The sequence below is a fragment of the Mustela lutreola genome, chromosome X, assembly GCF_030435805.1.
Source record: "Mustela lutreola isolate mMusLut2 chromosome X, mMusLut2.pri, whole genome shotgun sequence".
Classification (NCBI taxonomy): Eukaryota; Metazoa; Chordata; class Mammalia; order Carnivora; family Mustelidae; genus Mustela; species Mustela lutreola.
The window spans coordinates 88,999,166-89,012,598 of NC_081308.1; the positions used below are offsets into that span (position 1 = coordinate 88,999,166).

A 13,433-nucleotide genomic window follows, 5' to 3' on the forward strand; every position below is an offset into this window, starting at 1 on the left:
GAGCACTATCAGTAACTACTTTGAAGAGTTTCAGTATAAAGAGGAGAAAAGAAGTTGTGAGGTAGCTGGAGGTAGATATATGGTCAAGGAGTTTTTTGCTTGTTTAAGAAAGGAGATTTTGTAGCATGTTTATATGCTGATGGGAATGATCTCTCAGCATATTGATGAAAGGAAAGATTGGTGTTGACTGCTAGAGCAAAATGTTAGAATGGCTTAGAGTGGAAGGGATCCTGTGCACAAGTAAGACTGAAAAGTAAGTGTGGAAAGTAAGTGTGGAAAGTTCCTTCCTAGTAACAGGAAAGAAGACAGGAAGCGGGTGAGTTGTTAGTAGAGAACTATCTCATCTTCAAACAAATATGTCTGATCGTTTCTATTTTCTCTATGAAATCAGGGAAATAATCAGCTGAGAACTATGAAGGGGAGTTGTTTGCAGTTTCATTGTGGAAGAGAGGTGTGAAATAGTTCTCTTGGAGAGGGCAGTGAACTGATTAGGAACATTTACGGTTGTCAGGTATTTCAGAAGGTCCACAGAGATTTCTGGTCAAATTTATTTTGTTAATTAATTTTTTAAAAAACTTTTTACTTATTTATTAGGGAGAGAAAGTGAGAGCACATGCAGGGAGAACTGACAGGCAGGAGAAGCAGGCTCTCCATTGAGCAAGGAGCCTGATGTGGACTCAATCCCAGGACCATAGGATCATGACCTGAGCCAAAGGCAGATGCTTAACTGACTGAGACACCTAGGCATCCCTGGTCAAATTGAATTTAAAGTGGGATCATTCTGCTGCATAGATGGATTTAATCAGGGTTAAATTTAATGGAGTACAAGGATGCCGCCCCCACTTGCGGTCATGGGTATAATGATCAACCTGACCTACTTAAGGTCATGGGTATAATGATGGAACCTGAGATTTAGCTGGTTAGTGAGGAAGTGAAGGCATTAAAGGACAGATGGACAGTGAGGGTAGTAGCATCCATGGATTGCGGGTGGAGGTTATGTTGAATAGAGGGGGCTTGAAGTTGAAATTACAGAGGTGGGATAGTTACTGGTAATAACATCTAGAGTATGACTAATGAGTGTATGGCTGGGCTGGGATGATATCAAACAAACAGTTATGAGAAGTGACTTCAAGGGATGGTAGAACTAAAGGATTGTCTACATCTTCAAGTGGATATTGAAATCACAGAATTGGTGGGAGAAAAACACTGTGGCCAGGTGATAACATTTCTGATGAATGAATGAAGAGAAGTGACTGACAAGTTGGTAGAGGGCAGCCATAAAGAGGGGTGGCCACTGTCATAATCTGATGGTGTACATTTTAAGTGGGCTGGAATTTTTGAGGAAAGAGGGAGAAAAAATTGCCCTGTAAGTGGCAAAGAGGAGGAAGAAGATACTTCTTTACCTCCAGATCCAGTGAGTGTTATAAAGGATGTGGGAAAGAAAGTATCCACCATCTAAGAGGACTCTATGGAAGCAGAGACCTTAGGGGAGAGCCAAGGTGTTTTTTTTTTTTTTTTTTTAGGACAACAAACTGAATGAAATGTTGAGGATATAGAAGAATCTTCTGGTGATGGGGCTTTAAGTTCCAGAGAGCATGGCAAGAGGGCTTGGGAGTTCACTGATGAGCAGGATATGCAATCAGATTAGGGAATATATGAAATCTTAAGGGGTTAGAAATACAGGTAATGATGTATGCTGGAAGCTAGGACTTATGGAGGTGAATGGGATGAACAGGGATGTAGGACTTATCCAGATTAGTCCTGTTGGGCCATTAGGAAAAGGTAGAAGGTCAGTGTTAATTAGTGCTCTTAGAGGGCTGATCTCTTGGCCAATTTGTGTTGGTGAAGCTGGAGGAGGAAGGCTACAGCAGAAGAACTTACTCTTACACCTTACACAAAGATAAACACACAATGGGTAAAAGACCTCAACGTGAGACAGGAATCCATCAGAATCCTAGAGGAGAACATAAGCAGTAATCTCTTCGATATCAGCCACAGCAACTTCTTTCAAGATATGTCTCCAAAGGCAAAGGAAACAAAAATGAAAATAAACTTTTGGGACTTCATCAAAATCAAAAGCTTCTGCACAGCAAAGGAAACAGTCAACAAAACAAAGAGGCAACCCACGGAATGGGAGAAGATATTTGCAAATGACAGTACAGACAAAAGGTTGATATCCAGGATCTATAATGAACTCCTCAAACTCAACACACACGAAATAGGCAAATATATCAAAAAATGGGAAGAAGATATGAACAGACACTTCTCCAATGAAGACATACAAATGGCTATCAGACACATGAAAAAATGTTCATCATCATTAGCCCTCAGGGAGATTCAAATTAAAACCACATTGAGATACCACCTTACACCAGTTAGAATGGCCAAAACTAACAAAACAGGAAACAACATGTGTTGGAGGGGATGTGGAGAAAGGGGAACCCTCTTACACTGTTGGTGGGAATGCAAGTTGGTGCAGCCTCTTTGGAGAACAGTGTGGATATTCCTCAAGAAATTAAAAATAGAACTCCCTAGGACCCTGCCATTGCACTCCTGGGTATTTACCCCAAAGATTCAGATGGAGTGAAAAGAAGGGCCATCTGTCCCCCAATGTTTATAGCAGCAATGGCCACGATCACCAAACTGTGGAAAGAACCAAGATGCCCTTCAATGGACGAATGGATAAGGAAGATGTGGTCCATATACACTATGGAGTATTATGCCTCCATCAGAAAGGACGAATACCCAACTTTTGTAGCAACATGGACGGGACTGGAAGAGATTATGCTGAGTGAAATAAGTCAAGCAGAGAGAGTCAATTATCATATGGTTTCACTTATTTGTGGAGCATAACAAATATCATGGAGGACAAGGGGTGTTAGAGAGGAGAAGGGAGTTGGGGTAAATTGGAAGGGGAGGTGAATCATGAGAGACTATGGACTCTGAAAAACAATCTGAGGGGTTTGAAGTGGCGGGGTGTAGGAGGTTGGGGTCCCAGGTGGTGGGTATTATAGAGGGCACGGATTGCATGGAGCACTGGGTGTGGTGAAAAAATAATGAATACTGTTTTTCTGAAAATAAATAAATTGAAAAAATTTAAAAAAAATATCTTAAAAAAAAAAAAGAAGAAGAACTTACACCATAGCAGTTGATACTCTCTTGCTTTCCCCCAAATTTTCTGTGGTCCTTTCCAACCCTGGGGTAAGGGGCTTATTAGGACTTTTCAACAATGATACTACCTTGGGGGAAATTAACTTATGTCTTACAAATCTCTCTTAAATCCTACCAAAGCTACTACAAATAAATACATATAGTTCTTATGTAACATATGACATATAGTTCTTATGTAAATGGAAAATGCAGGTTTAAGACAAATACCCTGCAAATTTCAATCATTAGAGAAATAGATGCACATCGTCGGCTCCCATGTATCCCATCACCTAGATTTAATAGTTGTTAACATTTTGCTCCACTATTTTTTTTTTTTTTTACTGAAATGTCTTCAAGTAAATTAGAGACATTGACTTCTCATTCTTAAATACTTCACTATCATAAACCCATTATATGTAGGAATTTTGAAGCTGTCACTGCCTTTCAAGATGTGGTGTCAAGAACTGCACAAGAGTGTTCCAGATGTTGACTGGTCAGTCAAGCAAACAGAAAGGATAACTAGACTCAGCTTTTGTTAATATAGATTACAATCTCTGAAATTAATCATTTTAGAGGCCATAGCACACTATTGATTCAGGTGCATTTGTGGTCAGTTCAAGTCCCCAAGTTCTTTGCACATGTATTGCTGCTGTCAAGTCAGGCTTCCCCTATCTTGTATTTATGTAATTGAATTTGTGTTGGTTTTAGCCTGAAAATATTTTGAATTGGAATTGTGCCCTCCAGTGAGTTAGTTAATCCTTTTGTACTTTGATTCATCAGCAAAGCTGGTAAGTAAATCTTTTATATATTCATGTAAATATATAGTAGCTTCTTTCTAAAATTGACGCTTTCACTATCTTGGAATTGTGGAGACTGCAATAAGATCATCTCAGGCATCAGGAATGGACATTTTGTAGGATAAATGATTTAAGTATGCCTGATTAATGATTGAAATCTATCATTTTTGACTATGGAGACCATCTGGCTTAACAGACTGATGATATCTGAATGCAATTTTCTAAGAAATTCTAAATCATTCCACAATAACTATTGAATATAAGCAAATAACTAAGGAGTTTCTTAGTAGAGTCTTGGAAACATCCACATTATTTAAGACCACTAAATCCAAGGCTGGATTTGTTTTCTGAGGACTCCATGCATTTGCTTGGGTGGCTTCTCAGATTTACACAGAGATCATTTTTTTTAAAGTCACTTCATAATATTTTATTTAACAGATGTGACCTTTTAAGACATAAGAATTCTGCTTACATCGTGTAGATGAAGAAACAAAACTAATTGGAAAAAAACTTGGCAATATTTATGACATGAGGCTGCTTTATATAAAAGCCAGATGTATTTGTTAATATTGCTTAAAAGGTTTTTCTTTAGATCCTTAGTAGCTTTAAAGAGTGTTATGGTTGAAAATATTTTTTATTAACATATAATGTATTATTTGTTTCAGGGGTACAGGTCTGTGAATCATCAGTCTTACACAACTCACAGCACTCACCATAGCACATACCCTCCCCAGTGTCTATAACCCAGCCACCTTATCCCTCCCTGTCCCCAGTTTGTTTCCTGAAATCAAAAGTATCCTATGGGCTGGTCCTGTCTTGTTTCATTTTTCCCTCAGGGATCATTTTTTCAACTTAGGCATGAGAATGAGCTGGTTGGACATTTCCTGGCTCTGCTTCCTGCTTAGAAAGCGAGACTTCACTGGGAGCATGTCTTCAACTGCTAGATAAGTGGTATTTTTATAGATTTTCAAATTGAGCATATAATATGCCCAAGCAGAAGGCATAGTCTTAGTAGTACTCTGACGTGAAATAGCAGATCAGTATTGTAGAACTCCACATTCCTCAGTATGGTCTTCAGTTCTTGAGTATTTCAGAATGAGAGCTCTGTGACACTAGCTTTCATGAAGAGGCATGATACCATAGTAATTAAGACCATAAGTACTGGACTTTGACTGTCTAGGTCTAAAGCCTGTCTCTATCATTTATTGACTGTGGAACTGGGGTACTTTATTTAATCTCAGTGGAGAATAATTTCCTTATCTGTTAATGATGAAGATCATATAAGCACCTATCTCATACTTCAGTTGTGAGGATTAACAGTGTTCATTCAAGCAATGTGCCAAGCATTTAATAAATGTTAGCTACTGTTATTTGTTGTGGATCACATAGTTCTTATTGGGGCCCAAAGCATTAGATAATATTTGGTCTCATATTCATGAAGTTCTTCGTCTAAACTTAAATACATCTAATCTGGGAGTGGTCTAGGTTGCCATGTCATCTCCCATATTTACCTTTCATTTTTTTTCCACTTCCATGTCTCCAAAGGCCCAGTAAAAACTGTTTAAAGATCCATGAAGAATGCTCACATACCTTCTACTTTGAACAATTCAAGGTAATTATGGTCTCTTGGTTGCTTGTCCTTAGTCTTTAGATTAGCTCCTGTGGTGGCTGACAACCACACCAACTTTCCAGGGGGAAGAAATATAGGAAACCTATTTTTCTTCATACATGAGTCTATAGATATACTGCTTTCAGCATTCCCAATATTTACCTTTTTCTAGTGTTTTCTCATGATTAGATTGAAGTTACACATTATTGGAAAGGCTAACAGTGGTATGCCCTTCTTGTGCGGTCTCTCAGGGGGTACATGATGTTACTATATATTACAACTAATGATAATCTGGATCACTTGGTTAAGGTGGTGTCTGTCAGGAGTCTCAACTATAAATTTACCATTTTTCTTTTTGAAATTACTAAATATTTTTGGGAAGATACTTGGGCGTATGTAAATATCCTATTTCTGCTTAAGATTTGCCCCACTTGTACTAGCATCCACCAGGTGCTTTTGCTTGCAGCAGTTATTCCTGTGATGTTCTAATGGTGGTCTTCTATTTCCCTCATTCTTTGTACATTTATTAATTGGAAATTGGAAAGTGCTGTCTCTATACTCCCTACTTATATTCACTTATTTTGATACCAGCAAAAACTAATAGGCATTTATTTTGTTCTTTGAGTTATAATTCCATATTATGCTTAGTTTGTTGCTCAAATTATTCCAAATTTGGCCATTGGTATCTCTTTCAGGTTGCCATCTGTGTTTGACATGCCCTTTACATTTTTGTTTTTGTTTGTTTTTAAGCACTTCCTTATTTTCATCATTACAAGATGCATTGGGTTTATCTTTGTTTTCCCTATTCTGCCCTGGAGTCAGCCAATCTTTTGTCTAATGGAGAGTGATATTTTAAAACCATGATTTGTGCCTTAAGTATGCTTGTTGGTTGAAATATCACTGTTTCTAGGCCCTCTCAGTGGATACAGCTAGGAAATAAATAAGTAAGTAAGTAAAAATATAAACTTATATATGCACACATCTATATTTCTGTATCTGTCTGGATTACATTAAGAAAAAACCATGAGTTCATATTGATACTATGGCTCCAACCTCGTGTACAGGGTTCATTTTAGTCTCCTTCTTTTCCTTATTTGTACCTTTTTTCCCTGACACTGAGAAACCTGGTTCTGATTATCTACAATATACTTAATTTTTAAACTACTATATTAAAGTATTTTCAGAATCTCTGAGTCATACCTCTATGAGAAACAAATTTGTGAACTAGAGTGCCGTATTTGTGGTTTTTTTTTTTTTTTGGTCTTTAGCCTTATGATAGCCAGTCAACACTCTTTTTTTCAAAGTTATTTAGGTCAACTATTTTCTCTCCTTCCCCATCATCATGTAACTTGATTGTAACTAGATTTATTTGTCACAGTCTTCAGTTCATCACAATTTCCCCCAACACTTAGGTTGAATTTTCTAAAATTTATGTATATCTATAATGTGGGGTTTTGACAAATGCTTATAGTAGGATATCCAGCATACCATATGGGAGAGTTCCATCACTCTGAAAAGTTCCTCATGCTGCTCCATCAAGATCAGATCTTCCCGTTACCCCTAACATTTGGCAACCACTTATCTTTTTTCATCCATATGGTTTTCTCTTTTATGGAGTGTCATATACATGGAATCGTATGATGTGTTTGATTTTGATTTTGAATTTGGCTCTTTAACTTAGCAAAATGCATTTAAGATTCATCCAAGTTGTATATATTGATTGTTCTTTTCATTTGTTTTTTATTTTTTAATGAATATGGTAACTTTTATTTATTTAATGATGTGCATACTTAATTCTAAATCATTTCAATGTTAAAAGACCCTTATTCATTCAAGGAAGACAATTCCTGTCAGTTCCTTTCATTTTGACCTGAGTAGTTGTCCATGGTAGGATACACCATAGTTTGCTTAATCACTAACCCATTGAAAGGCATTTAGATTATTTCTACTTTTTGACTATTTTGAACAAGGTATAATAGCTTTAAGCATTTATGTATAGGTTTTTGTGTGAGCATACATTTTCATTGTTCTTGGGTAGGTACCTAGCAGTGGGATCAGTAATTCTAAATAAAAATATTTATTCAAATATCCAGAAAAGAAAAAGGAAAACATAAGTATTCAGTACCGTATTTTGGTAACTACAACATTAATCCTATATCATTTGAGTATAGTTTTGTAACTCTCAACTTCACATCTCCATGACCATTTACCCTCAGAATCTTCTGATTTTGGTCAAACTGGGTGCATTTGTATTCTCCCATAATTCCTGTTTTGTAATCCCCATAGTGATTCCACATGTTATATTCTGGTTTATCATTACATAGACTAAGGTAGACCCTTGATCACACCTTCCCTGAAACAAACATACTTCAATACAAAATGGGAAGTTTTGAAACCAGGTCCTGACATTTTTTATTAGTCCCTGAAAAACATTGACTTTGTAATGACCATTTCTTAAGGAGATTCCATTTGTTTAGTCAGAATGAGCAATGACTTACCTGATGTTAATTGACAGACTTCTTAAAGAACCCCTGTCCTACTCTACTAAACCTATCAGCTTGCTACAGAACCTGGAATTGCTGTCATTAGCATCACTCTTATGGGCCAAGGTTCAGTCATTTTCTCTAGAAGGTTTCTGTTAAAAAATGCTCATTTTTAATCTGTGAGGACAGGTGTTTAACACATTAGCTAGTTGTCGCCTCAGAGAGATCACAACTCTGATCTCTGAGGTTGTTCTCTACTGACACCTTTTTGTTAGTCAGCAAACACTCAGTTTTGTCTCACACTAAACTGTGAGCTCTTAGACTGAGGGTAAAGTTCATTTCTGTATTCCCAGTGCCTGGCATGTAGTAGGTGGTCCATATATGACACTCCAGAAAAGAGAAAATGAGTAAATGCATGATGAGTACATGATGCTTGAGGATATAGGGTAAGGAATTTACAGGGAAAGGTTTTTCATATTTTGCATAGTCAGGAAAAGGCAAACCTAGATGGGAGACCATAGTAGGGGTTTGGAGTACCGGAGAGCAGCAGGGTGGTATAGGTCTGTTGTGGGAACAGTGGACTATAAAGATGGGAACTAATTGAAGGCCAGCTTCAAAGTTAAAGCTTTTGGGAAGCTGCGGCTAAGGGAGTGGGCTCTGGGGACAGAATGGGCTAAAATGTCAGCCTTGCTACTTCTTAGAAGATTTTGGCTCTTACTTCAAGTAAGCTAGGTATCAATCTGTGATGTGGTGTTTGATTAAAAGAATAGCGTGATCTGACTTTTATTTTAACGGGATCACTCTGGTTACATTCTTAGGAGTAGAATGAGGTGGGAGGGCAAGGACATCCTTAGAGGCATCAGTAAAGAGGCTATAACATTAATGTAAGCTAGAGATGAGAGTTGCTTGGGTCAGTATGGATGCAGAGGAGGTTGTGAAAAGTAGTCAGATTCAGCATATATGTGGAAGGTAGAGTTGTCAGCATTTTATGATGGGTGATGCTAGATCTCTTTCCTCTGTGTCTAACAAAACAGGGCAAAGAAAAACTAAACACTTTATAATGTCTACTGACTATAAAATGGAAATTGTTATTAATGTTTAAAACAGAGCTAATTTCCCAGTAAAGCAAAACTTCCCACACCTTGGAGTCAGTGTGTTTCTACCGGCTGATATAAGGCCTTCAAGTCCATGTTTTCCAGGTGGCTTCTATAAGGAGCTTTAGCAGAGCAGTATTTACATTACTTCTATTCCGGCTGATTGAATCTGTAGCAAACAGAACAGTGTATAATTTTATCTCCCTTGAAAGCATTTCTGACTGGATTCTGTCACTCTTCATATGGGGAATAGAATTCTTTCAGGATGTACTGCTTGCAGGGCAAGTTTTTACCCAATGAGGTAAATGTCCTATGAAAACAATTTGATCAGATAAAGGTTCTTGAGCCCCACCCTATTCACCCATGTACACACACTCAGCTTCATGTATTTTAGCAATAATCACGCCTCGGATAAACCTTATTGGCTACAATACTGCCACTGCGCAAAGCTCAGCTTCAGGTATTTTAAGTGGAAGTCTCTTTGGTCCTGTTATGAGAAGACAGAATCTTGGTTAGAATAACAATTGATATTCTAATCCCTGGATAAATTTTTCATTGTTGAACTTCTGCTGATTACCCAGATGATTTTATAGGATTGTGTAGCACCTGCTCTGAAAGCTTATTAATGAGCAGCCTCTGATTTGTTTATTGATTACTGTCCCTTGGATTAGAATTAAACTCCTTAATTCATTCGCACCTCTCAGAGTAGTGGCCCTTTTCCTGTTTACTCTGACATAAGTAGGCATACAAGCAGAAAGGGAAAAGTTATTAAGGGGATCGGAATTCCTCAGAAGACTTGTCGTTTCATGATTGAGCCTAACTGTGATTGAAAAATGTAATAATCCACTTGCACTCCAGGGTTTGCAGCAGGAGCTGGGAGCGATCTCTAGGAGTCCTGTGTGTCTGGGAAGGTCACCAGGGACAGCTAGCAGATACAAATGGCTTTGGGCAGTTTGGTTGAAATCCCTCCTTTGCAAGGATGACATTTGGCCTTTCTTTGAGGTGAGAACTAGAGAAGTCCTTGTGATTTCTGTCAGTGTGCCTATACACAGGGTAGTAGCTAGAGACCAAAGCTTGCATGCAAGAGAGTGCCTATAACTTAAACAGTTATATCCCAGTTTGTCTGAAAACTCAAGGGAAATTCCATTTTGATGGACCCCTCTTTGGATAGAAGTAAAATTTTCAAAACCTAAGGGTTGAAGACTTAAGTGATAATTCTGGATCTTTGTCTTTTACTGTGCTTCAGTATACTTTGAAAGGCATGAGAAAGTAAGAAAATTTCTCTTCTATCATTATTTAAATAGATTCGAGTTCTCAGAATGTTCATAGGCACATTACTAATTCCTGGAAAATCTATTTTTACAGAGTGCGTTTTATGTCTGTCCATTCTGTAAAAATAGAATTTTACTGGGTGAGTGTATATATATTCAGAGCCAGTTTATGAACCTCATAAGAGAACCAGTCTCACAGTTTTGTAATCTCACGACATATACAAAGAGAACAGCGCAGCACAATCCAGAAGCAGGCCGTGAGAAACGAAAAGATCTCAATAATAAAAATACTTTCATTTATTCAAATTTTAACAAATATTTAATGAGCAATTATTAGATGCTAAGAACTGTTGTAGGATATATAAATACAAATGTGAGCAAGATAGATAAAATCCCTGCCCTCTTATGTTCTAGTATGTGTGCTGAGGGGGATGTGAAAAAGGGCAATAAATAGTAAATAAAGCAACAAACAAGGTGATTTTCATAAAGAGACTAGTGCTATAAGGAAAATGGAGTTTTGGGATGCCTGGGTGGCTCAGCTGGTTAAGCGGCTGCCTTTGACTCAGGTCATGATCCCAGTGTCCTGGGATCAAGTCCCACATGGGGCTCTAGAAGCTGGGAGCCTGCTTCTCCCTCTGCCTCTGCCTGCCACTCTGCCTGCCTGTGCTCTCTCTCTCTCTTTGACAAATAAATAAATAAAATCTTAAAAAAAAGAAAATGGAGTTCTGGGATGGAGTGCCTCATGAACCTATATGATGAAGCTCAGCCAGTAATAAAAAGTAATCAAGGAAGGTCTTTCTAAGAATGGGATGTTTGAGAATTGAGGTCTAAACAATGAGTGGACCATGTGTAGATCAGGGTAAAGTAACTTCCAGAAGGATTAACCAGGACAAAGGCCCTAAAGGGGTTTTCACCTTGGCTTGTTTGGCAAGAATGGAGGAAAAGAAGACAGATGTTCTTGCAGTGGTATAGGACTGAAATGATGGTCTCCTTGAACTAGCAAGAAAACAACAGAAATGGAGATAAATGAATGGATTCAGGGTATATTTTTGTTGTGGAATTGAGAAGACTAGCAGATGTGTTGCATATGGAGGGTAAGGAAAAGAAAGCCATATAGAGTAACTCCTAGGTTTTTGGATTGAGCAGTTGGGTGGGTGGTGATATGCCATTAACTGAGGTGGAAAAGACCAGAAGGGAAATATGTTGCAGTGTGAGTGGAAATCAAGAGTCCTGTTTTGTACATGTTAAGTTTGAGGCACTGATTAGATACACAAAAGCAGCTGCCAAAAAAAAATCATCACTATAAAGCTCATGTTCATACAGAAGTTCCTTACATCCTCTGTCAGAGATATTTTTCTTATTTTAATGTACATATTAAATGAATTTAATTCTTCAATTTTTTAATGCACAACAGAGTAAAAATTGAGCTCTCTATCTCTCTTTTGCAATAGATCCCATATATCAAATTGTCTACTAAAACTGTCTACCTGACCTAACATGTTCAAAGCTAACTCTCTGATCTTCCTCTTCATGCTTGTTCTTTCTGTATTTTTTATCTTTATCAGTGATTCATTCCACAACCCATGCTTATTCCTAGACTTTGCCCCTTCCTCACCCCAGCATTCAGTGAATTACTCAGTTGTGTCTCCGTGTCTCTCTGATATCTCTCTTGCTCTCCATCTAAGCCACTACTACTATCCAAGATCACATTACTTCTTGCCTGGGTTAGCATATAAGCATATACTGCTATAACATCCTTTCTCAAATTATTCTTTAGTAGTTATCTTCTGCATTTTGGATAACTCCTGCTTATCCTTCTGAGGTTCGCTCAGAGATAACTTTTTCCAGGAAGACTTCACAGACATCTCCAGCTTGTCTCCCACCCCATTTAGATTAATTAACCCCTATTATATGACCCTATAGTGCCACATAATTGTTATTATAGCATAATCTCATGGTGTTATAATTGCCTCTTTTGTCTCTTGTGTTGCTCTGTAAGCTTGTAGATGTCAGGAACTGTATCTCTCATCATCACATCTGCATTGCCCAACACAGTTTCTGACCTGTGATTGGCATTCAATAAATATTTTTAAACAAATGAATACTTGAGGCAAATTAGAAGGAAAGCCAGCTTATAGGGAAACGGACAACAGTAAGTAATGATAGCTTATACTTATGTAAATGAGGAAGGAAATAATGAAATAAGCCATAAAAATCTCAAAAAGTACCACAGTCTAGGGATATTTTAGCATTGGGACTATCAGTATTACACTGCATTATGATTTTTTATTATAGATTATGAAACATAATCATTCCCATTAGTTTTAAAGACATTGGAGCATCTAGAAAAGACTTTATATAGTTGTCTCCATTGAAGAAAATGTGGGACTCCATACTACCTAATATGACTTATGACTGATGAACATCAAATCAGGTTGGGGCAAAAATGAATATAGACCAATAATTTTAACAAATAGGTTTTGGAATTTATGTGTTTCCCTCCAAATTGATTGGTAGGTTTAGATACAGAGAAAGAATATCAGAACCAAAGCTCAAGTCACCTCCTCCTTTTTTTTTTTCACGAAGGTGCTATTGAGTTCACTTTCTGAGAGCATCCTAAAAATATCATCTACTGGACAGTTAAAGAAACATTTCTCTAAATACAGATGTCTTCAAAATGCTCATGATATGTGTAAATAAAGTTGTCAGTGCTTTGAGGTAAAGTGATGGAATTGACTTGTGCCTAGACCCTCTGCTTAATTGCTCCATACTGCTATATACTATACTCTTTGGCCTCATTTTTCTGTCTCTGATTTATTCCCTAAAACTCTTCTCTCCAAATGACCTGCCCAGTAAATTGCTAGAGTATACAGAATATAGATAACAAAGATCTTAGCAACTATGAATCTATATTAGTTGGCAACCTTATAAATATTTATTAAAGAGTGGTTAATGCCCATCACTGGGAGGCAGCCAAGCCAGAATAAATTGGTATAATCCACTTATTGCTTACATCTTCATAAGATGAT

At 37.5% G+C, this 13,433-nt stretch overlaps 1 pseudogene; it reads right to left on the bottom strand.

Moving 5' to 3' along the window:
• Positions 1–9,522: 9,522 nt before the first annotated feature.
• LOC131822261 (U4 spliceosomal RNA) lies at positions 9,523–9,584 on the bottom strand (annotated as a pseudogene).
• Positions 9,585–13,433: the final 3,849 nt, after the last annotated feature.